The sequence below is a fragment of the Petaurus breviceps genome, unplaced genomic scaffold, assembly GCF_028583685.1.
Source record: "Petaurus breviceps papuanus isolate PSGF00001 unplaced genomic scaffold, PetGlider_PUasm1.0 98, whole genome shotgun sequence".
NCBI classification, from domain to species: domain Eukaryota; kingdom Metazoa; phylum Chordata; class Mammalia; order Diprotodontia; family Petauridae; genus Petaurus; species Petaurus breviceps.
In genome coordinates, this window is record NW_027187460.1 from 21,195,892 (window position 1) to 21,222,424 (window position 26,533).

At 38.6% G+C, this 26,533-nt stretch overlaps 1 protein-coding gene, 1 long non-coding RNA gene and 1 pseudogene across 2 annotated transcripts in view; 2 read left to right on the forward strand and 1 right to left on the reverse strand.

Annotated features, from left to right (window-relative positions):
* ASAP1 (ArfGAP with SH3 domain, ankyrin repeat and PH domain 1) overlaps window positions 1-26,533 on the forward strand; it is a 631,037-nt gene that overhangs the window by 30,733 nt on the left and 573,771 nt on the right. The window lies entirely within an intron of this gene.
* On the forward strand, window positions 250-350 carry LOC138156151 (U6 spliceosomal RNA; annotated as a pseudogene).
* Window positions 2,879-26,533, reverse strand: part of LOC138155946 (uncharacterized) — a 100,096-nt gene continuing 76,441 nt past the window's right edge. The window contains exons 2-3 of the long non-coding RNA XR_011167034.1: window positions 4,851-5,050; window positions 2,879-3,646 (exon numbers count right to left, since the gene is read on the reverse strand). This is a non-coding gene — a long non-coding RNA (uncharacterized lncRNA). The remainder of the gene's footprint in view (window positions 3,647-4,850; window positions 5,051-26,533) is intronic.

Genomic DNA, 26,533 nt, shown 5'->3' on the forward strand with positions numbered 1-26,533 from the left:
CTGAGACTCTGTGGTTTCAAAACAAGCAAGTTGAATGCTTAGTAGAATTATAGCATGCTAGAGCTGGGTAGTATCTTAGGGTTTACCACCCTTTCATTTAGCAGGTGAGTAAATGAAAGGTTAAATGATTTGCAGGTGGACAGTCAAGTAACAAGTTAGTGACAAAGCCATTAGAACTGAGGCCTCCTGACTCCAGTCGTGTCTATCAGAGGTCACCTTTTTACTGTGCTCTACAGTATTTATCTAAGTGTTCACTTTGGCTGCACATATATTAACACTGAAATGATATAGACATTAGCATGGCCCCACACAGGGATGACTAGCAAACATGTGAAGCATTGCATATTTTTTTTAAAAAATTAAGTAGCATATTTATCTCACAATAGGCCTGTAGGTAATGCAAATAAGATTATCCTACATCCTCTAAAATTACCTTTATCAGTCAAGTTAAAAGACATAAAGCAAAGATTGTGAGGCTCAAAGATTGTTAGGATCTCCAGGGACTGAATGAATCCCATGCATTTTAAAAGGAAATTTAAATCAAGAGGGGAATGGTGTTACTTTGCTCATTAACTTCCCTGGGACATTGTGGGAATTCTAGATTAAATTAGTACAAGAAGTTGAGTTTTGGGGGAAAAAAAGTAAAATCTGTTATTTTTCTAAATAGAAAAAAAATCACCTTAACTGCTTCTGACTTGTTTATATATTAGGACAAGACAGGAGACAAAAGTATACTGAATGAAATATGCTTACCATTGCAATGATAATATTTGTTTTAAAATTATTAAAAATTGCCCCTCCTGAGAAAAAGGTGGGAATAGTCTGTCTTGGAGAGGTTGTGGTAAGATCAGGATACTGATATATCACTGTTGGAATTGTGAATTAACACAATCAATCTGGAAAACTATTTGGAGTTATGTAAATAAAGTGGCTAAAATGTCCATATCCTTTGATTCAGATTCCACTGCTAGGTATATATCTACCCCAAGGAAGTCCTTGGTAGAAAGAAAGGCTTTATATACACCAAAATAGTGATGGAAAAGAACTAGAAATAGTGTAGAAGCCTGTTGGTTGGGGAATGGCTAAACAAATTGTGACACATGAATGAAACATAATATTGATCTGTTGTGAGAAATTGAGACTAAGCCTTTTATGAACTGGTGCGATTCAATTAAGAAAAGGCAGGAAAGTTATATACACAATGACTACAACAACATAAATGGAAAGAACAATAATCACAAAATAATAAAAACTGTTGCAGAATGATAAAGAAGTAGAGGGAGGGGGAGGGGTACTGTATATGGGGTCAGATTTTTTTTCAATGTATTGATCAGTTTTGCTGGATTTTTTTTCTCATATTCTTTTCCCTTTTCCTTTAAAAAAAATTTAAGTGAGCTCTCTCTGAGAAATGTAGGGAGAGGAATATGGGGAAAATATAGGTGATGGAAAAACGAAGTATATCAATAACAGTATATTTTTAAAATATATATTTTAAAAGCTAGCCATCTTGAACCATTCTAAACAAACAAACAAAAAAAGATGAAAAGGTACTGCTAAGCTAGAATTAGCAGAAATATTGACAATGAGTGCAAATTGCCAAAAGGGAAATTTCAACTTGATATGAAGAAACATTTCCTTCAAGAGATCTCAAAGTTAAATAGGCTGTCTGGGGAGGTAGTGGTTTCGCCTTCCAGAAGTCCCCAAGCAAAGGCTGAAACATTGTACAGAGGATTATAGTTCAGGTTCAAAATATTGACAATGAGTGGAAATTACAAAAAGAGAAATTTAAGCTTGATATAAGGGGAAACTGATTAAAGGTATCCCAAAGTCAAATGGCTGTCTTGTGGGACCATGGTTACCCTTTCTCCTAAATGTTGCTAAGCAAAGGCTTGATGATCATTCATGTGCCATAGCGCAGAGGGTATTATAATTAAAGTTTGGGCTGGCCTACATGGTCTATAAGGTCCTTTCAGACTCTAAGATTTTGTGAAACTGAGACTGACCCAGGATGATACAACATGTTCTCACTAGAGCTCAGACTCAAACCCAGGTCCTCAGACACCAAGTACAGGATTCTTTCTGCTATAGCACACTGAGGTGAAAGTGATTTGTCATCCTCTGAAGAATAAATCTGTTGGCTTTGTAAACCAACAAAGCCATAAATCTCCTCAGGGCTCAGAGCAACAGAAAGCAGAAGTGTGGAAGGTGTTGATATATAACAATAAATCAGCTATCGAGGCAAGTATTATCAATCCGATAAGAATAAGTCCCCATCAGCATCACAGACACCTTAAAAGGAGCCAAGAGCAATTAGACTCACTCAGCAGCTCTGCATTCCAGGAAGTATTAGTGGCATTTGGTTTAAATAAACATGCATTGCAGTAGACAACTGAGACTTGCATGCTCCTTGGAACCTTGGTCCATGATCTATGCCTAGGGATGAGTCGAATTCCAGTGGTTCCTGGGGATTTCTGAGGATTGCAGTTGTCAGGCACTGAGGCCCATTTTGACATTCCCAGCATGCTGTGCTCTTAAGGCTGGCAGTCAGCCCAGACCACGCATGGTCCAGTGATCTTGATCCCTTTGGATTTAAAGACTTCTGTTCCTCCATGGGAAGAGGCAGCTTGGCAACCTCTTGATCATCACACCGGACCTGCTGCCAGAACCTGAGCTAATACCTTTTATAACCTGGAGGCCAGAAAACAGTGGGCTACTTTACTTTACTTTTTGTGTATATGAATATATGTATTATGGGTGTATACACACATACATACATACATAAGGAAGGGAGGTGGCATGGAGATTTGATTTCTTTTCTAATCTAGCTTATGTAATCACATAAAGTAATGGATAGATAACAGAGGTAGCGAAGTGATAATTTCTTGTTTTGTTTTATTATTTTTTATTGCAAACACATATCTGTACCTTGTTATCCCTTTAAGTGTGGAGGAGTTCTCCCTCATAATTACTCCCCTGGGCATTGCCTAGCTGAAAAGCTATGGTCTTTAAACAGCTGAGCCTGCCAGACCCAGAGGCTGTGAGGTATACTTGAGGCAGGAAGCAACTTTCTGGAGTGGGACCCCCTGTATGTACTTCTACTAGAGGGTTTAAAGAAAGGAAAACGTTTTATTCTCTTCTCGTTACCTTATTGCAATTTATCTTGCATAAGAAGTATGTACACTGTATGAGGCATTAAATCCATCAGGGAGCAGCCATGCAGAATAGACACAGACAATGAGAGGTAAGAAAAACCTTTGAGGAACATTAAAAGAACCATTTAGTTACTCAGATGCTATCTGGCCCATTTGTCTCATGTTTTATTTTGGGTATAATTCACTGACCATCTTTAGTGTTTGTCCTAGATGTTGTATGTACTGATGGACCAGCTCTTTTGGCTGTTCAGCTAACTATATGTCATAATGTGGACAATAGGCATTCTTCATCCACTTGTTTTAGATAGTTACATCAAACGTTTTTGTGAATTTGGATTTCATTTAGGAAGTTTACAATTTTCCCAAACTCAATTTGATCAACACAATGTTATCTACAATGTAGTCTCTGGTCTATATATCCTGTAAGACCATGGCAATCACCTTGGGCAAACTTGACTCCTTATCTTGTGCTTTACTTGAAATTGATTCATGACCTAGATATAAAAAGAAATATTATATGAAAATTGGAAGAACATGGAAATTAATAATCAGGAAGCTATAAAAGAAAGTTATCTCTGTTATACATCTTTCTAGGAATCTTAAGTGATTTTTTAAAAACGTATTATAAATGCCTACTTGCTATTTTTTTCTCTTTTCATAATTTCCTCACTCTGCTACCTGCTGGATTCAGTATCTCTACTCTATGGGTTGCTCAGGCTTGAGAAGACTTGCTGGGTTCTTTAGATCTATTCCTCCATTCAGCTTCCTTCCTGAATGCCAGAGCTAATTCTCTGGAATCCTTAATCAGCACCATTTATAATTAATATGTATTACACACACACACACACACACATATACACACAAAGTGGTTTGGCTTCTGATTATTTAGAGGAGAAGTGAATGGTTTCACATGAACAAATAGACTATATAACTTTAACAGTGGGGGACCTCAATGTTGCCCTTTCAGACTTGGACAAATCTAACCAAAAAAAAGTTTTAACTTCAATAGGTACTTAGTGCTTGTCGCTTTGCCTCAAAATGTCCAATATTTGAATTTACTTTGCTTAGTTATGCTTATTTATTACAAGGGAGGGTTTTCTTTTTTAAATTTTCAGAGGGAGGAATAGTAATAAATTACATTAAAATGTACATAAAATATGCAAAAAGGAAATTAAAATAATGATAAAAGCATCAATAAATCTTTTTTAAAAAATACACAGTCTAGAAAAGAAAGGAAAAGGAAAACAACTTGAAATGACCGAATGAATAAAGCATTTATTAAGCACTTACTATGTGCAAAGCACAGTGCCAAAGCCTGGAGATACAAATAAGAAAATAAGATAGTCCTTGTCCTCAAGGAGCTCACCTTATAATGGGAAAGACAACACATGAAAGTTCTTGGATTTTCTTCATCAGACTTGGAGGGGAGATTGTGGTCAAGGTAGGGATTTGATTTGCCTGGTACATGCTGCCTTTCTCTCTCAGGGCATCTTGTTACTTCAGCAAAGCCATATATAGCTGTTGATACACTGTCTCTCCCATTAGATTGTGAACTCCTTGAAAGCATTGTCTTTTGCCTGTCTTTGCATACCTAGCACTTAGCACAGTGCCTGACTTGTAGTAGGCCCTTAATAAATACTAGTGGGCTGACTGACTGTCTTGCCTGCTCTGGTTTGGCATTTGCAGGGAATGGCTCACCTTTTTTTCATAGAAGTTGCTTCCCTGGATGATAGCTGGACTGGAAGCAGGACCAGTAGTCTGGGGAATGCTGCCATTTCCAGGCCTACCTTCTATTGCCAGCAGTTGTTGATGGTGATGATGAAGTTAATCTCCTCCACAATGAATTCTTTCCTCAGTAATAGTCATTTGCCACTAGAATGTTGAATTTATTATATGCTCTAGAAAAATAAAAGCTATATGTAAGGAAGATTTATAGTTTCATCATCAATTCTCTTTTTCTTTGTAATGTTCACTTTTTTGGTGTTTTTCAGGTTTAGGATAATAAAAATTGAATTAAAAAAGAAAAAAAATAGGTAAACAGCTGTCCAAATATGACAGATTGGCAGTTATCAATTGTTTTGTTGTTGTTTGGTTTTTAATGGTAATTATAAAACATTTTGCAAAATTTCTCACAGAAAATCAAGCTGGAAGGGATTTAATAGACCATATTGTTTAACTTGTACCTGAATAAGAGTCCTCTCTACAATCTTGCTAGAAACTGGTCATCTGGCCTTTGCTTGGAGACCACTAATGGTCAGAACCCCCACCTCAGAGGTAGTCCATCGTACTCTGGGACATTTGTTGTTAGGAAAATTATTCTTATGGTTTCAAGTCTGAAGTTACTCCCTTTGAAGTTTTTCAAACATTGCTCCTGGTTCTCCCTTCCCAGGCCAACAAGAACAAAATCCATTCCTTCCTTCACATGATAGCTATTCAGATGCTTGACAGTTCAAATCATGTCCCCACTAACCTCTCTTCTCCAGGATAAATGTTCCTAGTTCCTTTAATTGAACCCCACATTCTGAGATCTTAAGGTCTTATCATCCTGGTTGTCATACTCTGGACATTTTCTAGCTCATTAATGTCATTCCTAAAATGTGGTCTCTGAACCATCAGGCTGACCACAACACTTCAGATGTATAAGCAGGCTCTATATCACCCTAGTCCTTGTCACTAGTCTTCTCTTAAGGTAACTGAAGTTCACCTTAGCTTTCTTGGCTTCTGTAATATGCTGCTGACTCACATGGATATTGTGGTCTACTAAAGGCACCAGATCTATATAACTGTGAGCTAGCATCATGATTATCATCACCGCCATCATCATCATCATCATCATCACCACCAATGATATAACTAATGACATAACTATATTGTGGCATCAGTATATTAAGTCTCTGTTAAAATGAATAGAATTTGCAGAATTCAAACCTGAGCTTAATATTTTTGAGAGGTTTGGGTATAAAAGGCCTATTTTCTTTCCTTGAATACAATAGTGCAATACATATATATTGGATTTAGAGTCAGGGGACCTACATTTAAATCCTGGATTTAGCACTTACCAGTTGTATGAACATGGGCAAGTTTCTCCTTAATTTCTCTTCCCACTTGAATGTAACATCACCTGGCACAGTGCTTGAACATTGTAGGTGCTTACCACATATTTATTGAATTGAATTTATTTAAGTGAATTTGGACAATATGATTGCATTACTTTTTAGTAAGAGCATGGAAATGAAGAAAAACAAGGCTTTGATCTTTGTGGTTTTGTGATGTGATTAAAACTCCATTATGAAAAAAAGGGGGGGTATGATAGCCAAGAGGAATTCTCTCCACTCCTATCTGATCAATTTGCATGTGGCTAGATTAAGAATAAAAACAATTAGGAGTGACTGACTTCCCTACCTCCTCAAGGATTCCCCAGCACATCAGACAAATTACTTAGAGTTTCCCTTTGTGATGTGTTGCTCTGGGCAGCAAGCCCATGGAAAACACTGAGTAAGTTGAAAGAGCTGATCTCACTTCTCCAGGCAAGGCTCTACTTCATGTGGTGCAGGTCAGGATTGTCTTTCCCATGTTTAATACAAGAACAGAGTTTAAAGGGAAGATTCTCATATCCACCTCCTGTTTTAAAGGGAATTTTTTTTTTTAAGAGAGAGAGAGAAAATACAGAGAATGGTTTCTCATGGAAATTTCATAGGACATTAGAACTAGAAGAGACTATAAAATCTCAGTTAAGAAAGAATAATCTTCCTCAAATGAGCAAAATTTGAGTACCATTTACATCTTTTAAAATTCGATGGTTTTTTTTTTTGTTTGTTTTAACATGATATTTATTTCCAATCATGGGAAGGCATTCCTTCTGAAAAAGAATGGGAAAAAATGTCAGTTCAACAACATACCAACCAAGTCTGACAGTGTATGTAGTATTCTATTCCAAAGAACCCCACCTCTGCAAAGAAGGAAGGAAAGTGCATTTTTTTTCACTTCTTCTTTGAGACCAAATTTGATCATTACAGTTGCATAGTGTTTATTTTTTATGGTAGCTCTTTTTGTGGTGGCAAAGAACTGGAAATTGAGGGGATGTCCATCAATTGAGGAATGGCTGGACAAGTTGTGATATATGATTGTAATGGAATGTTATTGTGCTATAAGAAATGAAGAGCAGGATGTATTCAGAAAACCTGGACTCACTTGAACTGATACAAAGTAAAGTGAGCAGAACCAGGATAACATTTCACACAGTAACAACAATATCGTGCCATGAACAATTTTGAATGATTTAACTTATGATTTATCTAACCAATACATTTTCTGAGACAATGCCAATGGATTCATGATGAAAAATGCCTCTTGCGGGTGGCTAGGTGGCACAGTGAATACAGCACCTGTCCTGGAGTCAGGAGGACCTGAGTTCAAATGCGGCCTCAGACAGTTAACACTTACTAGATGTGTGATCCTGAGCAAGTAACTTAACCCCAATTGCTCTACTCTCACCCTCCAAAAAGAAAAAAAAGAGAAAGGAAAAAGAAAAATGCCATTTGCCTCCAGAGAAAGAACCAATGGCATCTGACTACATACTGAAGTATACTATTATCCACTTCCTTCCTTCTTTCCTTTCTTTCTTCCTTTTTATTTATCTTTCTTAAATTCAAGTTGCTTATCATCTCAGGGAGGAGAGGGGGAGGAAAGGAGGAAGGGACAGAATTTGGAACTCAAAACTTTAAAAAATTTATTAAAAATTATTTGTACATGTAATTGGAGAAAAATAAAATATTATTAAAAATAATTATACAGTGTTCAGTTTCTTTTGTTGTCATTGTTTCTATTGACATTATTATAGTCATCGTGTACATTGCTTTCCTGGTTCTGCTTACATAACTTTTCATCTGTTGTTCTAAGTCTTCTGAACATGGTTCCCTCATACAATGCTGAAAGACAGAGAGTACTGATTGTGGCAACTTCTTTCTATTTGTTTGTGCCATAAGGACTTTCCTTGCAACCAGAATTCCAGAATTGTAGAGTCAGGAAGGATCTCAGAGGGAATAAGAATCTTTTCTTGTCAGACTCTGATTGAAGATCCCCTACTAAAGACAAATGCTCAATACCTCCCAGACAGCCCTTTCCATTTTCTCATAACTGATTAGAAGTTTTTCCTTAAGTTGAGGCCAAGCCTGGCTCTCTGTAGCTTCATGAATCACTCCTAGCTCTGACCTCTGTGGCTAAAATTAACATATTCAATCCTCTTTCAGCCCTTCAAATACCTGAAGACAGTTATCAGTCTCTTCTGTGTCTTCTCTCTCTCAGGCTAAATGTCTCCTGTTCTTTCAGCTGGCCTTGTGAGGTGGCTGGTGTCAGCATTACCATTTTCATTTTCCAGATGAGGAAACAGAATTTTAGAGGAGTTGAGTGAGTTGTCCATGGAGACATAGGTAGTAAGGAATGGCTCAATCTCCTGGCCCCAAGGCAAGTGCACACTGCCTCCTTGAGGAGTGACAAAGGTGGGCTTTCAGAAGGTAAATGGAAAGTGTCACTTTCTGACATCCTGAACCAATAAGTAGGCACTGCCCCCTCTTCCAACAGCTATTTAGCTTTAGAAAGGTGAAAAGAGAGAGTACTAGGCTTGAAGTCTGAAGACAGAAGTTTATAGGAGAGAGAATGTTAAGGTTAGAGAGGTCCAAGAAGGTTTTATTGGTGTGTAAAGTACTTGGGGACAGCTAGGTAGTGCAGTGGATGGGTCACCAGGCCAAGAGTCAGGAAGACCAGACACTAGCCATGTGACCCTGGGCAAGGGTTTAACCCTGTTTGCCTCAGTTTCCTCATGTGTAAAATGAACTGGAGAAAGAAATAGCAACTCACTCCAGTATCTTTGCCAAGAAAATACCAAATGGGTTCACAAAAACTTGAACACATTGAAACAATTGAACAAGAAAGTCAGGAGACTGAAATGACTGAACAAAGTGCTTGAGACAAGGACTAATTTTGATATAGTTTTATTTTGTGACAACAGTGGTCATGTGTATGTATTTCTCCTGATGCCACCACTCAGAATGTCTGCCCTTAACCAAATGAAACTGCATTAACTTGGCTTCCCCACCTTTAATTTTCTATCAGTTGAGTCCTAGATTTCATGCTATATACATGTGTTTCCTTGCTCTCTTTTATTTCATTTTGACTTTTGGGGATTTTAAGAAGAAATATTACTCCAAGAAACTACAAAAAAGTCATAGCTCTTAAAGAGTACCCTTGGAGTTATTGCATTGTCTGTTGGTATGGGGAAGTCAAGTGTTTTAAGGATCATTCAGGATAATAATTCATTTGCACTGAAGCACAAAAGTAAAAAATAAAAACAAAATGCCCAAAACTGCCAAACTTGGGAAACAGCCTAAATTAATCCTTAGAAAACAAGCAAAATCTTTCAGAGAACACAAGTCAGTGCTTAGTAGAAGATAGGTTTCATATAGAAACACAGTATCTTGGAAATGGAAGGGATCTTATAGATTTTAAAGCCCAACCCCCATCTAATACATGACTTGTCCTCCATAACATCCCCAAGAGATGTTCCTTTAGCTTGGTCTCAAACACATCAGTGACAGGATATTTAATACCTCAAGAAGCACCCTACTCTATTTTCTGATAGCTCAATTTTTTTTGCTACACATTCAACAACAACACAAAAATTAAACCAATTTATGTTGAGCCAAAATCTTCCTCCATATAATTTCTTTCCATTGGTTCTTATCCTGCCCTCCAGAGCCGTAAAGAACAAGTTTAATCACTTTTGCACATGACAGCTTTCAAATATGTGAATACAGCCAAGTTTCTCTATTCTTTCTTTAGGCAAAACACCTCTTGTTCTACCAGTCATTCTTCCTGTGAGAAAAGAGGCAACAGAGCATTAGGGATTAGACATGTTCTGCTTGGCCCCAGAGGGCAGAGCTAAGAAATAATGGGTAGAAATTGCAGAGAGGCAGATTTAGACTTGATGTCAAGACAAACTTCCTCACAATTAGAGCTATCCCAGAATGGACTAGATAGGTAGTGAGATTTCCCTCACTAGTGGTCTTAAAGCAAAGGTTAGAATCAGGGGTGGACAACCTAGGATCTCAAGGCCACATGTGGCCCTCTTGGTCCTCAAGTGCAGCCCTTTGACCTCAAGGCCCCAGGTTCCCTGCCCCTGGCTAGATGATAACCTGGAGTGTTTATTGTAGAGAGCATTTTCATTAAGGTAAACAGGTAGACCAAATGACCTTTGAGGTCCCTCCCAATTCTGAGTTTCTTATTCCACGAACAGTGGAAATGGAATATTCCCAGCAAACAGAAGTGGGAGAAAAAGTTGCAGTTGTAGCTTTGCAGCCAGATTGTCGAGGGCTTTGAATGTCATGCTTCCTTCTCTCTAGCCATACGAATCTTTCCGCCCACTAGGCAAGTTCACATCCGATCCAACTCCTCCAGGAAGCCTTTCTTCACATCCCAATCTTAAGCAAGCCTTCTCTGGAGTTCCCATGGCATCTATTCTCTTTAGTATTCAGAGAATCTCAGAGTTAGAAGGGATCTCAGAGGCTTTTTGGTATAACCTATACCTGAAAAAGAATCATTTATACAATATACCTAACACGTGGTCATCCAGCCTTTACTTATAGATCTTCAGTGAGGGGCAGCCCTCTGGGTCCCGAGGCAGTCCATTCTACTTTAAAATAGCTCTAACTTTTTGAAAAAAATTTCTTTATTTCTATCTAAAATCAGCTTCTACCCCATCATTCCCAATTCTGCCCTCTGGTAACAAGCAGAATAAATCCCCCTTCCACAGCCCTTCACATACTTTAAGTCTGCTTTCATGTTGCCCCTAAGTCTTCTCTTCCCCAGGGTAAACATTCCTAGTTGCTTCCACTAATTCTCACATGGCAGAAACTGGAAATCCTTGATAATCCTGGTTGCCTTCAGCTAAACTCTTTACAACTTAGCAATATCCTTCTTAAATTGAGGTTCCTAGAGCTGAACCCACAACTCCAGATATAGTATGATAAGAATAGAGGAAAATGAAACCAAAATTGCTTATTTATAGATTCTGCTCATCTTAATGCAGCCTAGGACAGGACTGCCCCAGCCTTCTTGGCTACCATATCACCCTGCTGAAATTTATTGAATTTTAAGTTCCCTAAAATCTCCAGGGATGTTTAAGGTGAACTGCTGCCTAGACATGCTTCCTTGGGAAATCAATATTTTTTGGAGGGGGAATGCAAGGCAATGGGGGTTAAGTGACTTGCCCAAGGTCACATAGCTAGTAAGTGTGTCATGTGTCTAAGGCTGAATTTGAACTCGGGTGCTCCTGATTTCATGGCCGGTGCTCTATTCATTGTACCACCTAGCTGCCCCTGAAATCAATTTTCTTTTTTACCCAAGTGTAAACCTTTAACTTTACCCCTATCAAAAGGATTCATCTTATTAGATGCTGATGGAGGATACATAGACTTATGCTATTAGTTCTTTCTCCAGATGTATGTCATCTCTCCAACTTATTTTCCCTTGTTTGGAATGGCTTCTTCTCAATCATCAATTCAAATTTATACTTTGAGGCTTTATTCAAGATGATTTCCTTCAAATGAATCTAAACCAAAACACAAAGATATCACATGACTTGGTACTCTGGCCATATTTGGAGTTTGTGCCTTCCTTTATGAGAATAGCTAGCAATTATATGGCACTCTAAGACTGGCAGAGTACTTTACCTACATTGACTCAGCTGAGCCTCACAACAACCCTGTGAAGCAGGTATGTAAATATTATCCCAATTTTGCAGATGAGAAAATTGAGACTCAGAGAGGTGAGTTGACTTATCCTTCCTTAGTCATAAAACTAATAAGTGTCTGAGGTAGGATTTGAACCTTGATCTCTCTAGACTTCTGTGGTACTCTTACTCTACCATGCTAACTATATAAAAAGTATTGAAAGATTTTTAATAGTGAAGTAACATAGACCCATGAAATTTTGGAGTTTAAAAGAACCCAAAAGATCATTTGCAATAGAAAGAATTTGGAATCAGCACACATCAGTTCAAATCCTACCTCTGCTATTTATTACCTATGTGATCTTAGGCTTCTCCTCTCTGGGCTTCAGTTTTCTCATCTGTAAAATGGGGGTGGGGTGGGACAGATGAGTTCCAATAGCTTTTCCCACTCAAAGACTCTATGATTCTTCCTGTGAATGTCTATAAATGTGATTGTTTTAAGTCACTTGAGAACTGTTATCCACATGCCCCTCTGCATTTCACCACCCAAGATTAATTCTTTTCCATCAGGTTGCTGCTCAGAGATACTTCCATCTCATTCTCCATTTCCTGAATTTGTCCCATTGAACTAGTAGGCCATGAGGTTGATCAGATTTGTGATCATGTCAGTATGAGTTGTAGAATTACAATATAGGAAAGGATTCAACAGGTCCTATAGGTCCTCTGCCTACTTTCATTGAATGGCCAGTAACAGCCCCAGCCCAAACCTCTATGGCTCATTGTTTAGTTTTTGATGGTTTAGAAAAAGTGTAAATAGCGATTGTATTCTGTTCTGGACAGAAACTCAGAAGGTCTTCCCCTCCCAGATTGACATTTTTGAGTTGGTAAATTAGTCCATCTTTTGTCTCAATTCTTACCTAGCCCTTAATCATAAAATGAGCATTGCCTCAGACAAACCAAGACCTGAGAAAAATTTTAATTTTTAAAGGCCATGGTCACCTACCGAATCCTGTCGCCAGTTGTCTTGACCTGTGTTTTGCCACTGGACTTTGATAACTCTGGAAGAGAGAGTGAGCCTGACAATTTCTGGTAGCTCTACCTCACATAAATGCAATTCACTCAAAAGTCAAGCCGCCCCACAATGTCATTGGTCTGCTATGAGAACAAAGGACAGACAGCAACAACTCAGACTCTTCTCCATAACCCTACCACCACCAATTAGGAAAAGAACTCACATTTATGTAGCTCCTCAAGGTTGCCAAAGTGCTTACATCATCTCATCTAATCCCTACAACAGCCCTGGGAGGTAGCTGCTGCTGCTGTCTCCATTTTACCAAAGAAGAAACTGATGGTCAGAGAGGTTAGGTAAATTGATCAGTGTCACAAAGGTACTAAGCATCTGAGGCAGGTTTCAGACCAAATTACTCTCATCTTCAAACCCCTTAATAAAATGGGTTCTGTAAAACTTGGACTCAGTCAAAAGGCCACCCCCAAGGACCTAGAAGGCCACATGTGACCTCGAGGCCACAGGTTCCTCACCCCTTCTCTAGCCACTAGCCACCCCACTTTCCATCTTCTAACTGAAGACCTCTAGGAATAAAAGATTGACAGCCTCACAAAAGAGATTCAGAGCATCTCAGAGTCAGCAAGGACCCCGGGGGTCAATCTGTTCAAGACGTGCCTGCTACTCCATCTCAACCAGTAGTCATCCAGTGATGTTGGGATTCATACTCCTTCCTTAAGCAGCCTATTCTGCTTAATTGTTAGAAAACTTTTCCTTACATTGCATCTAAATCTAAGTTTCTCCCATTTCTATCCACTATCCCAAGTTCTACCCTCTATGCTTTTTACATTACATTAGTTTCAGAATATATTCCTGTTAAGGTTACTGACAGGACCTCAGCAATTATACCAAAAAATTCTTTTTTTTAATCAGTTTTATTATGATACCATTCCCTGATGTTGGGGAAGATGGAAGGCAAAAGGAGAAGGGGATGGTAGAGGATGAGATAGATAAATTGTGTCACGGAAGCAATGAACATGGGCTTGGACAGACTTGGATAGGAGACAGTGGAGGATACCAGAACAAGTCTAATTCAGTCCCTCTCTTTTAAACATGGCAGTCCTTCAAACTTAAAGACAGCTATCAAGTTCTCTCTAAGTGTACTCTTTTCCAGACTAAACAACATCCCGGTTATTTTAACTGATCCTTATACAGCAGAGTTTCCAGTCTGCTTACCATCTTGGTTGCCCTTCCCAAATCAAAAACAATCCAGAATGGCAGAGTAAAAAGTGAAGTGTGGGGCTACCATGACTCATTACTACAATAATAGGATCCTGTCTTCCAACCTTCCAATCACCAGTAATTTATTAGATTCTTATTTACATGCCAGGCACTATGCTGGAGGAAGTTGTATCATTTTGTTGTTATTTAGTTGTTTTCAGTCCTCACTCTTTGTGACCCCTTTTGGGGTTTTCTTGGCAAAAATACTGAGTTGGTTTGCCATTTCCTTCTCCAACTCATTTTACACATGAGGAAAATGAGGCAAGCAAGAGTTAAATGAGTTGTTCAGGGTCACAGTTTGTCTGAGTTCAAATCTAAACTCAATTCTTCCTGACTCCAGGGCCAACGTTCTATTAACTGCAGCATCTACTCTGCCATGCTAATTCACAGTATGTAAATATGATGGAATATTAATGCATGGAAAGAAATGAAAGATCAGAAGAATTCAGAGAAACATAGGAAGACATGATCTGTGGAAACCAAGAAACAAAATATACAATGACTCTAACAATGTTAAAGGCAGTAAAATGCAGCTGAACACTATGATTTTAATGACTAAGCATGACTCCAGGGATAAGGTGAGAAAATGCACACACCTCCATCCTTTTATAGAACAGGGTGGAGGATTATGGGCATGGAAAGTTGCATATGCTGTCAACATTGCCACTATGTCGGTTGGTTTTAATGAACTTAAAAAAAAAAATCATTAACACAAAGGAAGGCCTGCATGGTAAGGGGGCGGAGATGGAGGGGAGGAGGGAGAATGAGTCAACAGTACAATATTCTATCCAAAAAAAGATAAATAATGGAATCCTATTCTGCATTGAGAATTGTTGTTCAGTCATGTCTGACTCTTTGTGACTCTGGAGGACCATAGCACGCCAAGGCCTTCTATTCTCCACGGTCTCCTATCCAAGTCTGTCCAAGCCCATATTCATTGCTTCCATGACACAATTTCTCTCTCATCCTCTGCCATCCCCTTCTCCTTTTGCCTTCATTCTTTCCCAACATCAGGGAATGGTATCATAATAAAACTGATTAAAAAAAACAATTTTTGGTATGATTGCTGAGGTCCTGTCAGTAACCTTAACAGAAATATATTCTGAAACTAATGTAATGTAAAAATAAAAGGCATACATAAAAACTTTTCAAGTTCAATTTAATTTAATTAATAATTTAATTTAAACTTTGTGTGTGTGTATATATATATGTATGTATGTATGTGTACATATGATGTAAATTTTAAAATAATAAGTAGTCCTTGCTCTCAAGGAGTTTACATTCTATGGGATAAGCCAACTACATTGCTTCATAATGCTTTCTCCTTCTTGCCAGTTTCCCTGACTTTAGACAATTGTTTCTACTTGTCATCTCCACTATGAGATTGGATAGTCTCAGTGAATTTGGTTGGGACTCTTCATGACCTCTGGTTTTCTCTATTGGATCTTTTGCTTATTCCAGATCACTTTATCAATGGGAAGGTGCTCCTCCATCTCCACCCCAGGATGGTTGATTGTGCTTAACCAATGATTAGTATAAGCCCCATTCTTCTCTCTCAACTGGTACACCCATGTTGCAGGGGAGGAGGGACCAATGATATTGTTTTATTCCACAAGCCAGACTCTTTGTTCCCAGTCCATGGCTCACCTTTTCAAATTGAACTTCTAAACCAGTGAATAGAGTGTCCATCTTAGAGTCAGGAGGACTCATCTCCCTGAGTTCAGATCTTGCCTCAGATTTTCACTTGCTGGGTAATTCATTTAACCCTGTTGGCTTTGGTTTCTACTTCTGTAAAGTGAGCTGGAGAAGGAAATGGCAAACCTCTCCAGTATCTTTGCCAAGAAAACCTCAAATGGGGTCATGAAGAGGCAGACACGACTAAACAACAAAATCTCCTGGGTTTGTCAGTAACCAGGCTTGAGAGCCTCTGAGATCATTATCCAATGAATGTTAATCTTCCTTGTGGTGGCAGAAATGGTATATAGGCGCCCCTCTTTAGTCCAGACCTGTGTCCCAGGAGACCAGACTCACATAGGTCTGAATGGGGGAGCATTCTGAAGTACATAGACTGACCATGACCCACATCCTTATCTTTCCAGAAACCCTAGGCTCCTATGACTTGAGTTGCCTAACCTAGCCATCATATGGAACTGAAGGAAGGCCACATTCCACTTGGGAATAAATCCAGAAACAGTATCTTCCATAGATACATGATCCGTCAAGCTATAACCTCTTCCCAACAAACCCTAAACTAGGGTTTTTTTCATTGGGACCAATATCATCAAAATGTTGAGGTTTTTTGCAATGTCAGAAGAGGGAAATTAGACTCATGTAGATTCCCAAATAGTGAGCATATAAGCTAGATGGTACAATGAATTATGGAGTAAAGAAGACCAGAGTTCAAATCCTACCTCAGACACTAACTATGTGGCCTTAGGCAAGTCACTTAACTTTCCAAGTTTCATTTTTCTCATCTACAAAATAGTTAATAATAGAACCTGTCTTACAGGATTGTTGTGAGGATTGAATGAGATAATATTTATAAAGAATTTTGCAAATTTTGAAGTGATAGATATATAAATTACATATATAGTATATGTATATATACATATGTGTATTATGTATATATGAATGTGTGTATATATTATATATGTATATACTTAGAAATGTGTGTGTGTGTGTGTGTTTAGAAAGAGCCAAACAAAGCAATAAATAGAACACTGAATCCAAGGTCAGGAAGATTTGAGTTCAAAATCCAACCTTAGACACTTACCAGCTGTGTGACCCTGGACAAGTCACTTACCCTCTCTCTGTCTTTGTTTCCTATCTATAAAATGGAGCCCAAGGTTGTTGTGGAGATAAAATGAGGTATCTATAAAGCACTTTACAAACCTCAAAGAATTATGTAAATGGTACCTATTATTATTATAATTAATGTTTGTTGAAATGACATGGTTTTTCAACCTTCAGGTTCCTTATCTTCTCTGCACCTTTTAATTAGGTTGATGTTCCCTCCTACCTACTTGCTTTTTAAAATCTCTAGCTGCTGTCCTTCAAAGCAAATACTAATCTCGCTCTCAAAATTATTTGCATTATTTTAAACATGTCTTGTATTTACTTATTTATCTGCATGTTCAGTCCTCCCCTAGAATGTAAGCTTCTTGAGGGACCACTAATAGTAGATGCTTAATAAATATTTATTGGTTTCTTGATTGTCTCTGAGTCTTGTTTAATATAGTGCTGTGACATAGTAGACAAGAAATTGAATCAAATTGAATTTTATTAACCTGGTCCCAGGAATACCAAGAGAAGATTGAATACTTGAACTCTGACATGCATACAGATCCTTGAATTATCACAATTTAGTACCCGACTGACCAGTTCCCAAGACCAATGAATGATATTTTCTAAATTAGATCTCCAAAGGGCCTATAATCTGACTTGTATAATGAAAGATATCAAATGGAAGATATTCTGTATGAATACTAATCTATTTCCCTTCCAAGGTTACCTTTACATACTTTGAATGTTTCTTCTCCATATATATTTTTTTTAATGACCCTCCCACTAGAGTGTAAACCCTTTGAGAGCAGGAGCTGTTTTTACCCTACTTTGTATCCCCAGTGCTTAGTGGGGTGTCTGGCTGATTAATAATCATTTGTTGATTAATTGGTTAACATTGATTAAGGCTGGAATTTTTTCAGTGTTTTATTCAGAATTTCAAAAATCAGGGGGCGGCTAGGTGGCACAGTGAGGTGCCAGCCCTGCAGTCAGGAGGACCCGAGTTTGGTTCCAGCCTTGGGCAAGTTACTTAACCCCAATTGCCCTCCAAAAGGCAAAAAAAAAAAGAATTTCAAAAATCTAGTAATTATAGTAGACTACAGTTTCAATATGAGTCAAAAGTGCAACATGCAAGCAGAATAGAATGATGTGATCTTAGGATTTATTGAGAATGGCATAGTGATGAAACTGATCAAAGAATTGACTAGTATGGTGGCTGAGCTTGTCAACAGTTATGGAGAATGGGAGAAGTAGAGCAAGAGATGGCTTGGTACCAGAGTCTAGCAGAAAAAACTGGCTTGGAAAGATTTAACTTAATTGTCTCTAATCACAAAAGCAAAAAGGTAGGTGGCGAGATTAAAAAATCACAACCTAAACTATTGCTAATATGTCTTGATTCTAAAATAATATTAAGAAATCTTTCCCTTCCCATGAAACTTGAGGAATAACCAGCCTCATGCTTGTGCATTATTTCTTCAAATTTCTATTGTAAAAACTTGTTAAGCTTTCTGTTTATAAGTTGTTTTATGGTGACCTATTCTGGGAAAATTGTTGTCATTTTAAGAAAACAATTTCAAAAATAACCTGAGATTTTTGAAACTACATCCTCTGAAACAGAGTCAAGGTGCTAGATGCTGAGGAAAATGTATTTCAAATTGCCAATTCACAGGTCACCAGCTTTGGTACTGATAAGAGGAAAGAAGGACCCTTAGAAAAATCTCTACATTAAAAATAAACAGGAAGGCAGTGAGCTGGGGGTAAAAAGCTTTTGATTAAGACAAAATGCCCTACAGAAAGTAGATACTCCAGAAATACCTTTTGATGATGATTGGACAAGATAATTACAAGCATACAAATTGACTACTCTCGGTCTTTTAGGTCTTCTGATCATATGAGAAAGTGGAATGTGAGAGCAAGGAGTTTGAAAGAACAATCTTTCTTCTGATTTGTAGGCATAGAAGACCCTCTCATTTCCAGGGTTTATAAATGCAATTAGAGATAAAAAGAGATTGATACTGCTCAAGGAATAGTGAAAAAGGAAGCAAAACACACCTATTTGATACATACCATACTCAGCAACCTTAAAGCATGCTATATCTTTAAAATCAAACAATGTAGGGGGCAGAGCCAAGATGGTGGTGTAGAAGCAGGAAAACTCCATGAGCTCCCCCCATAACGACCTCAAATACCTATAAAATATGACTCTAAACAAATTTTAGAGCTACAGAACCCACAAAGTGACCGAGAGAAACAAATCTCCTGCTGAAGGCAGCCTGGCAGGTGGACAGGAAGGGACCATCACAGTGCTCTAGGAGCTGAGCCCAGCCCCCACCCTATCCCCCCCAATCCCCACCCCCATGAGCCTATGGTTTTAGCACCAGGGCGGCCCCAACCAGCAGCTGCAGCAGAGTTCATGAGAGTGGATCACCAGCTGCTGTAGTGTTTCCAGAAATATCAACCCATAAATGTCAAAGAAAAAGTAAAAGGTCACTGTATAACTCTGTTGGAATGGAGGTGCGGTCCAGCCTCTGCCCCCAGAGCAAGAAGCAGTAGAGGTGTGGCAGCCCTGCAGCCACCTCCATGTGGCTGCTTCAGAGCTCCTGGCCTGCAGATCCTAGGGAAGCCAAGCAAACATTCAGAGGGTAATTGCTCTTGCTTTAACTTTCCTGGATCTGAATTGCTGTCTTGAGTGGTGGTCCTGAGGTGACCAGTGAGCCAGAGTTTGTGGGGGCTGTAGAGACAGCAGCTGTGAAAATCTCAGCAATTTGGGACAAAGCTCTCCTCCCTGGAAGCAGAGTTCTACTGTGACAAAGAATTCAAAAGTCAAGTAATTGAGTGGCAACATGAGCAAGCAAAGGAAGCAAAGCAAGCATAGCAATCCAACTTTAGAGTCCTTTTTTGGGAACAAAAAAGTATCAAAGTATGGAACAACAGGAAGACAATGAAATCAGAACTCTTGCACCAAAAGCTTCCAAGAAAATATGAATTGGTTATAGGCCATGGAAGAGCTCAAGAAGGATTTTGAAAATCAAGTAAGAGAAGTGGAGGAAAAATTGGGAAGAGAAATGAGAATGATGCAAGAAAATCATGAAAAGAGAGTCAACAACCTGACTGAAGAAAATAACACCTTAAAAAACAGATTAACTCAAATGGAAAAAGAGGTCCAAAAAGCCAATGAAGAGAAGAATGCCTTAAAAAGTCAAATTTGCCAGATGGAAAAAGAATTTCAAAAGCTCACTGAAGAGAATAATTCCTTCAGAATTAGATTGGAACAAATGCAAGCTAATGACTTTATCAGAAATCAAGATACTATTAAACAGATCCAAACAAATGAAAAAATAGAAGTCAATGTGAAAATCAAACTATGTAGTATGCTTTAATGTAGCTGAGTACATCACATTGAGACAAAAGGGTAGGATTAGGAGGCCAGTGAGGCAGGAGGAGTCTAATAGGTATCATAGGTCCATAAGATAAAAAGCTGAAATCCACAGGAATCAACTAAGTTAGGAAGGTGTATTATTGTGGTTTAAATGAGATTCCAGATCCCAAGGCACAGTAAAAGGAGGCATGAAGAATAAGACAGTCAACAGAGAGAAGATAAAGCAAGTAAGCTTTTTTGCAGGGGGAGAAATCCTCATAAAAAGAAGAAGCAGTCTGGGAGGATGGCAACAGATGAAGTCTACTGGGGCCTGTTGGAAGGGAGCCTGGAAACCAATAAAGTCTACTCTAGTTGGTTTGTATAGGGTTCTTACTAGATCAAACAGAACCAGACTTTGGGGAAAGGGAGCAGGGAGGCCAGACCTGGGGAGTAGTGCTAATTCATGGGAGAGGAAGCAGTGGGGTGGAAGGAGAGAGATTCCTGGAGAATTGTTGGCTTGTTGATATTCAAACTCCCAGAAAACAGTTTTTGAAGGCCTTATAATGATAAGGTGACTCAGGATTTTAGCTTCCCTAAAGATAAAACAGCAGCTAGGCAGCCTGGATTCAGGAAGGCCTGAGTTCAAATTTAGATTCAAACACTTACTAGCTCTGTGACCCTGGCAAATCACTTAACCCTTCCTCATCTAGAAAATGAGCCAGAGAAGGAAATGACAAATCATGCCAGTATCTTTGCCAAGAAAATCCCTGATGAGGTCACAAAGAGTTGGACCCAATTGAACAACAATAAAAATTGCTTCTTAATTTGGGGAAGCAGAGAGTCTACTGAAGCCATTGCAGAAGGGACATGGAAATTGCCATAAATCAAAGTGGGAACAGACCAAATTCCCCCAAATTAGAAATCAGAGATAGCAATACTCTCTGATTCTAAGACCATTTATTTGCTATTTGCTGTTCTGTGTTGGATATGATCCCATAGGTGTTCATGGTAGCCAAAAGACAAAACACAAAGAGATTCATTTAGGCTGATTGTCAGGAAGAACATCATAACAATTAGAATTGATTGCCTTAGAAGACAATGGGTTCCTTCTCTTTAGAGGCCTCCAAGCAGAGGTGAGACAACCACTCTTCAGGTATAGCAGAGTGAAGATGAGGGGCAGGGGTAATAAGTTGAAATAGGTAGCTGCTAAGATTCTTTTTGGATTCTAAAATTACATGATTCTCTGACTGGAGAGAGGGCATGTCTTGTTTTTCCTAAAAATGTAAAGAAAATCGAACTTGTAGGTTTATAGGACATTAAGTTTGACTTAAATTCCTGGCCAATTTCTAGAATAATCATTAAAGGAATGTTTAGTGAGAATAAATCATGCCCAACTCACCTCATTTTCCTTCTTGGTGGCATTATTAGACTGGTAGATCAGGGGAATATTATAGATATAACTTACCCAGATTTTAGCAAAGCATTTGGCAAAATCTGTCATGTGGTTCTTGTGGATATGATATAGGGATAGGTTTTAGAAGACTATAATACAATTAGGCAAATTCATAACTGGTTGAATAGTAAACACCAAAATGTAGTAAATAATGGTTTTAGGGTAATTTGGAATCTTTCTTCCCAAGTGCCCCAGGACTCTCTTCTTGCTTCAGTGCTGTTTAAATTTTTAATGTGGGGGCAGCTAAGTGGCAGAGTGAATGGAGCACTGGCACTAGAGTCAGGAGAACCTGAGTTCAAATCTGACCTCAGACACTTGACACACTTACTAGCTGTGTGACCTTGGGCAAGTCAACCCCAATTGCCTTACCTTCCCCCCTCCAAAAAAAATTAAAGTTTTTAATCCATGTAAGGGTGTGTCTAATTCAACCTGCATATTTGTATTTTATAAAGGGCAAATCCCCTTTCAAATCTGATTGGGTCATTTTAGGTCCTATACAAGATATAAAAGGATGCACTTTGCCTACCATTACCACATTAGTGACATAGATAAAGGTATAGATGGCAAGCTTATTAAATTTACAAATGACAGAAACCTTGGATATCTAAGTAACACAGTGGTTCACTAAATTAAGACCCATAAAGATCTTGATGGCTCTAAACTGTTGAGCTGAATTCTACAAAGATCAACTTTATCAAGGATAAAGCTAAGTCTTAGATTTGGATTCAAAGAATCACCTTCATAAGTACAATATGGAAAAGGCTTGACTAAGAGAGCAGTTCATCCAAAAAAGATAAGAATTCTGAGTGGACTGGAGACTCACTTGTGAGTCAGTAAAAGCCCCCAAAGCTAACTTGACCTTAGATGCCATTCAGAGGGGCAAAAAGTTCAGGAATGGGATTAGATGGGATGTTCACATTATATTCTACCCTGTCATTCTGTTATTCATTAATTCTAGTAATTAATTGGCTAATTAATTACTATAATTAATTCTAATTAAGGGTCATTCTACCCTACTATATCTGGAGAATTACATTGAGCTTTGTATATGTCATATTTTAGGAAGGATATTGACAAACTGTGTAGAGGATCCAGGTGAAGGTGACCATGATGGTGAAGAACTTCAAGATAATTTCAGATTAGAGTTGATTGAAGAATGGGGAAAGTTTAGCTTAGAGAAGAGAAGCCTGGGAGAAAAGGGAACACTATAGCTGTGTTCAGTTGTTTAAAGGGTTATCAGGTTTGGTCTGCTTGGCCCAAGAGGACAGAACTTGAACTAACTGGCAGAAGTTGTAAAGAATTAAATTTAGGGGGTAGCTAGGTGGTGCAGTGAATAGAGCACCGGCCCTGGAGTCAGGAGGACTTGAGTTCAAATCCAGCCTCAGACACTTACCACTTACTAGCTGTGTGAACTTGGACACGTCATTTAACCCCAATTGCCCTGCCTTCCCCCCTCCTAAAAGAAAAAAAGATTTAAATTTAGGCTTGATGTCAGGAATAATTTCTTAATAACTGTTGTTGTCGTTAGTTGTTTCAGTCATGTCTAACTCCTTATGACCCCATTTGGGCTTTTCTTGGCAAACATACTGGAGTGGTTTGCTATTTTCTTCTCCAGCTTATTTTACACATAAGGAAACTGAGGCAAACAGGGTTAAGTGACTTACCCAGGGTCACACAGTTAGTGTCTGAGACCTGATTTGAACTCAGTTTTTCTTGACTCTAGACCCAGTGCTCTATCCACTGCACCACCTAGCTGCTTATTTCTTAATAATTAGAGCTATTTAAAAGTGGAGCAGGCTGTTTCAGCAGTTCCCTTTCATTAGAGGTCTGCAAGGAAGGTTTGGATGACCTCTTGTCATGAATATTGTAGAGAGGATTATTCCTCTTAGAGTGATCACCTCTGAGTTTTATTTGAACCTTGAATTTTGTGATTCTCTGTCCAGAGCATGAGATGTATCAGTCTTATGATTGTGCCCTTATAAAATACATCTGGAGTAATGTGTTCAAGTCTGGATACCACATTTTTAAAAGCATATTACTAATCTAGGACTCATCCAGAGGAAGCCAGCCAAGAGGGTGAAGGCCTCTAATGCCTATACTATAAGAGGATACAGAACTAAGGATGTTTGGCCCGAAGAAGAGAAGACTGAGTCTGACAAATGAGCAGCTCTACTATCAACCATAGAGAACAGAATTAAGAAAAGTTCCTTTCCCATGAAAAATTTTCCCCTGCCAGATTAACTACATGAATGTAGAGACCATGTCTGGATCTCCCTCTGTGCCTAGCCCATGCTTAACACAAAGTAGCCATTCAATAAATCCAGGTTCTAACACTTACTAGTAATATGGTCACGAGCAACTTAAATCCTCCTCCTTAAGTTCTTCATCCTTAAAATGAGTATCCTTGAAGTCTAGCACAGCACTGGCAAGCCAGCAGTAAACCTTGGAGGTTTGTGCATTAGGTGCTGCAGCTTCCGGAGCTGCCAGATAGTTAAGCAGGTCAGACAACTGAGATTACAGGGAACCTAGGAGTGGGACTAGGTTACATTGCTCATACACAGTTCTGGGTCACAGTCCCAGCATGAGAAGAAGCACTAGCAGGAACTGGAACCCTGGTTACAGTTCCAGGGTGGAAAAGAATGCTTGTAGCTGCTCACAGACCAATGCACAGGTCAAGAGAACAATGACCACACTTCTTCTTAGATAATACCACCTTGGAAAAATGGAAAACTTACAGACCCCCCAGAATTAGCTCTGAAAACAGCTGCATGAAAAAAACCTGAAGCTTGGGACAGGGCTCCCTCCACCCATGGAGCAGAGCCCAACTTCAGCATAAAGTTAACAGTCAAGAAATAGGCTGGAAAAAATGAGCAAACAACAACAATTTTTTTTAAATCGTGACCATAGAAAGTTACTGTTGTGAAAAGGAAATATAACATAAATATACTCATCCTCTTACCTGACAGGGTTTTTAGCAAAGCACTTTATACTAATTTGTGAATAAATGATATTTTAAGAGAAACAAAGCTGGGACAGTGCCTTGAACATGAGCTCTTTTGAGAACGATCTGGAATATACATTGGAACCTCTGAGGTCCTTTACAGCTCAAAGATTTTGTGATTCTGTTAGCTGTAAAAGTACATATTGATAGAAGCATAGATGAGAAAGAATCCATGTGAAAAATTACCTGTTGGTTTTAGTAGACAGCAATCTTACCATGAGTCACCAGTGTGACATGGAAGCTGAAAAGGTCTATGATTTTGGGCTGTAATTAACTGAGGCATAATGTCTTTCTATTTTACTTTTATTTTGAACTTAACAAACACCAAATAGAATGGCCATTTGTATATGCACAGTAGAGCAGAATTAAACTGTAGATTTCCATTATGTACAGCTTCCTTTTATTTGTGGGAACATAACCTGTAGCTTTCAAAGTTGTCCTGCTTATTATCTGTGCTTCTTTGTGGCAGAAGCACAATTTCCAATGCAGGAGTTATACTTTTTTGCGTCATGAACCCTCTTTGCCTAGTAAAGTTCATGGATCTCTTCTCACAATGATGTTTTAAAATCCATAAAATAAAATGCATAGGATTACAAATCATATTGAAATATAGCTATAAAAATATTAAAAAAAAGTTCAAGGACCCCTGGACACTAGAAGGAGGAAAATGATTGCCCCTCTGATAGACAAAAGCAGATCTTGGTCAGATAATATCCAGCATATTCTGTTCTGTTTAGGGTACCATATTTTAGGAAGGTCATTGTTAACTTAAATAGAATTGAGATCCAGGGTAATCAGGATGATGCAAATGTTTGAGATCATTCCACATGAAGTTCATTTCGAGGAACTTGAAGCCTAGAGAGGAGAAGACCCAGGAAAAACTTAATAATTGTCCTCAAACATCTTAAGACTCTTCTGTGAACAGGGGATGCAGCTTGATTTTCTTGGTTCTAGAGAGAATGAGAAGCAATGAACAGATTTTGGTTCAATAAAAGGAAAAGCTTCCTCTCAATTAGAACTGTTCAAAATGGAATGGGCTGCCCCAGGAAGATAGCTAATCCCTTGTCATTGTATAGGTCTCCAAGGCTAAATGAGCATGACTCATTGGATATGTTATAGAAAGGATTCCTTTTCAGGGATTGGTTGGACTTGATCTTGGAGGTCTTTTCTAACTTGCAGATTAAAATTCTGAAATTCTTGATTGTTTGCTGCAGGTACAAGAAGGGAGATGAGAAGTCATCCAAAAAAAAAATCCACCATAAGCCACTATTTTGGTTCTGACCTTAATCTTCTATTGGCCACTAAATCTGGGTGGCCACTCTGCAGAACCTTGAGGAAAAGGGATCTAGGGCAGGTACAATTTAAGGTGAAGAATGGGGGGGGGATATAGAACACAGGTTGCTGTGGAGAGAGAATAAGCAGGAATTGATGATAGCCTACATTTCTATAGAACTTTGTAGTTTTCAAAGTGCCTTCAATGCTGGGAGGGAGGTAGTATAAATATTATTATTCCCTTTTTATGGATGAGGAGGAGTTAAGTGATCTGCCCAAAGTCTTCTAACTTTGTGAGTGGCAAGCCAGAACTCAAACCAAGATTCAAGTACCTACCCTCAGAGAAATGGATTCAATTAACAATTTTAAGCTCTTTGAAATCATCTTTTTTTCTGGATTTTCTAAGTTCCCTGAGAGTAGAGGTTGTTTTTCCCCTATTTGTATTCCCACTGCTTAGCACAGTGCATAGTACCATGTTTCCCCGATAATAAGACCTATCCCGAAAAT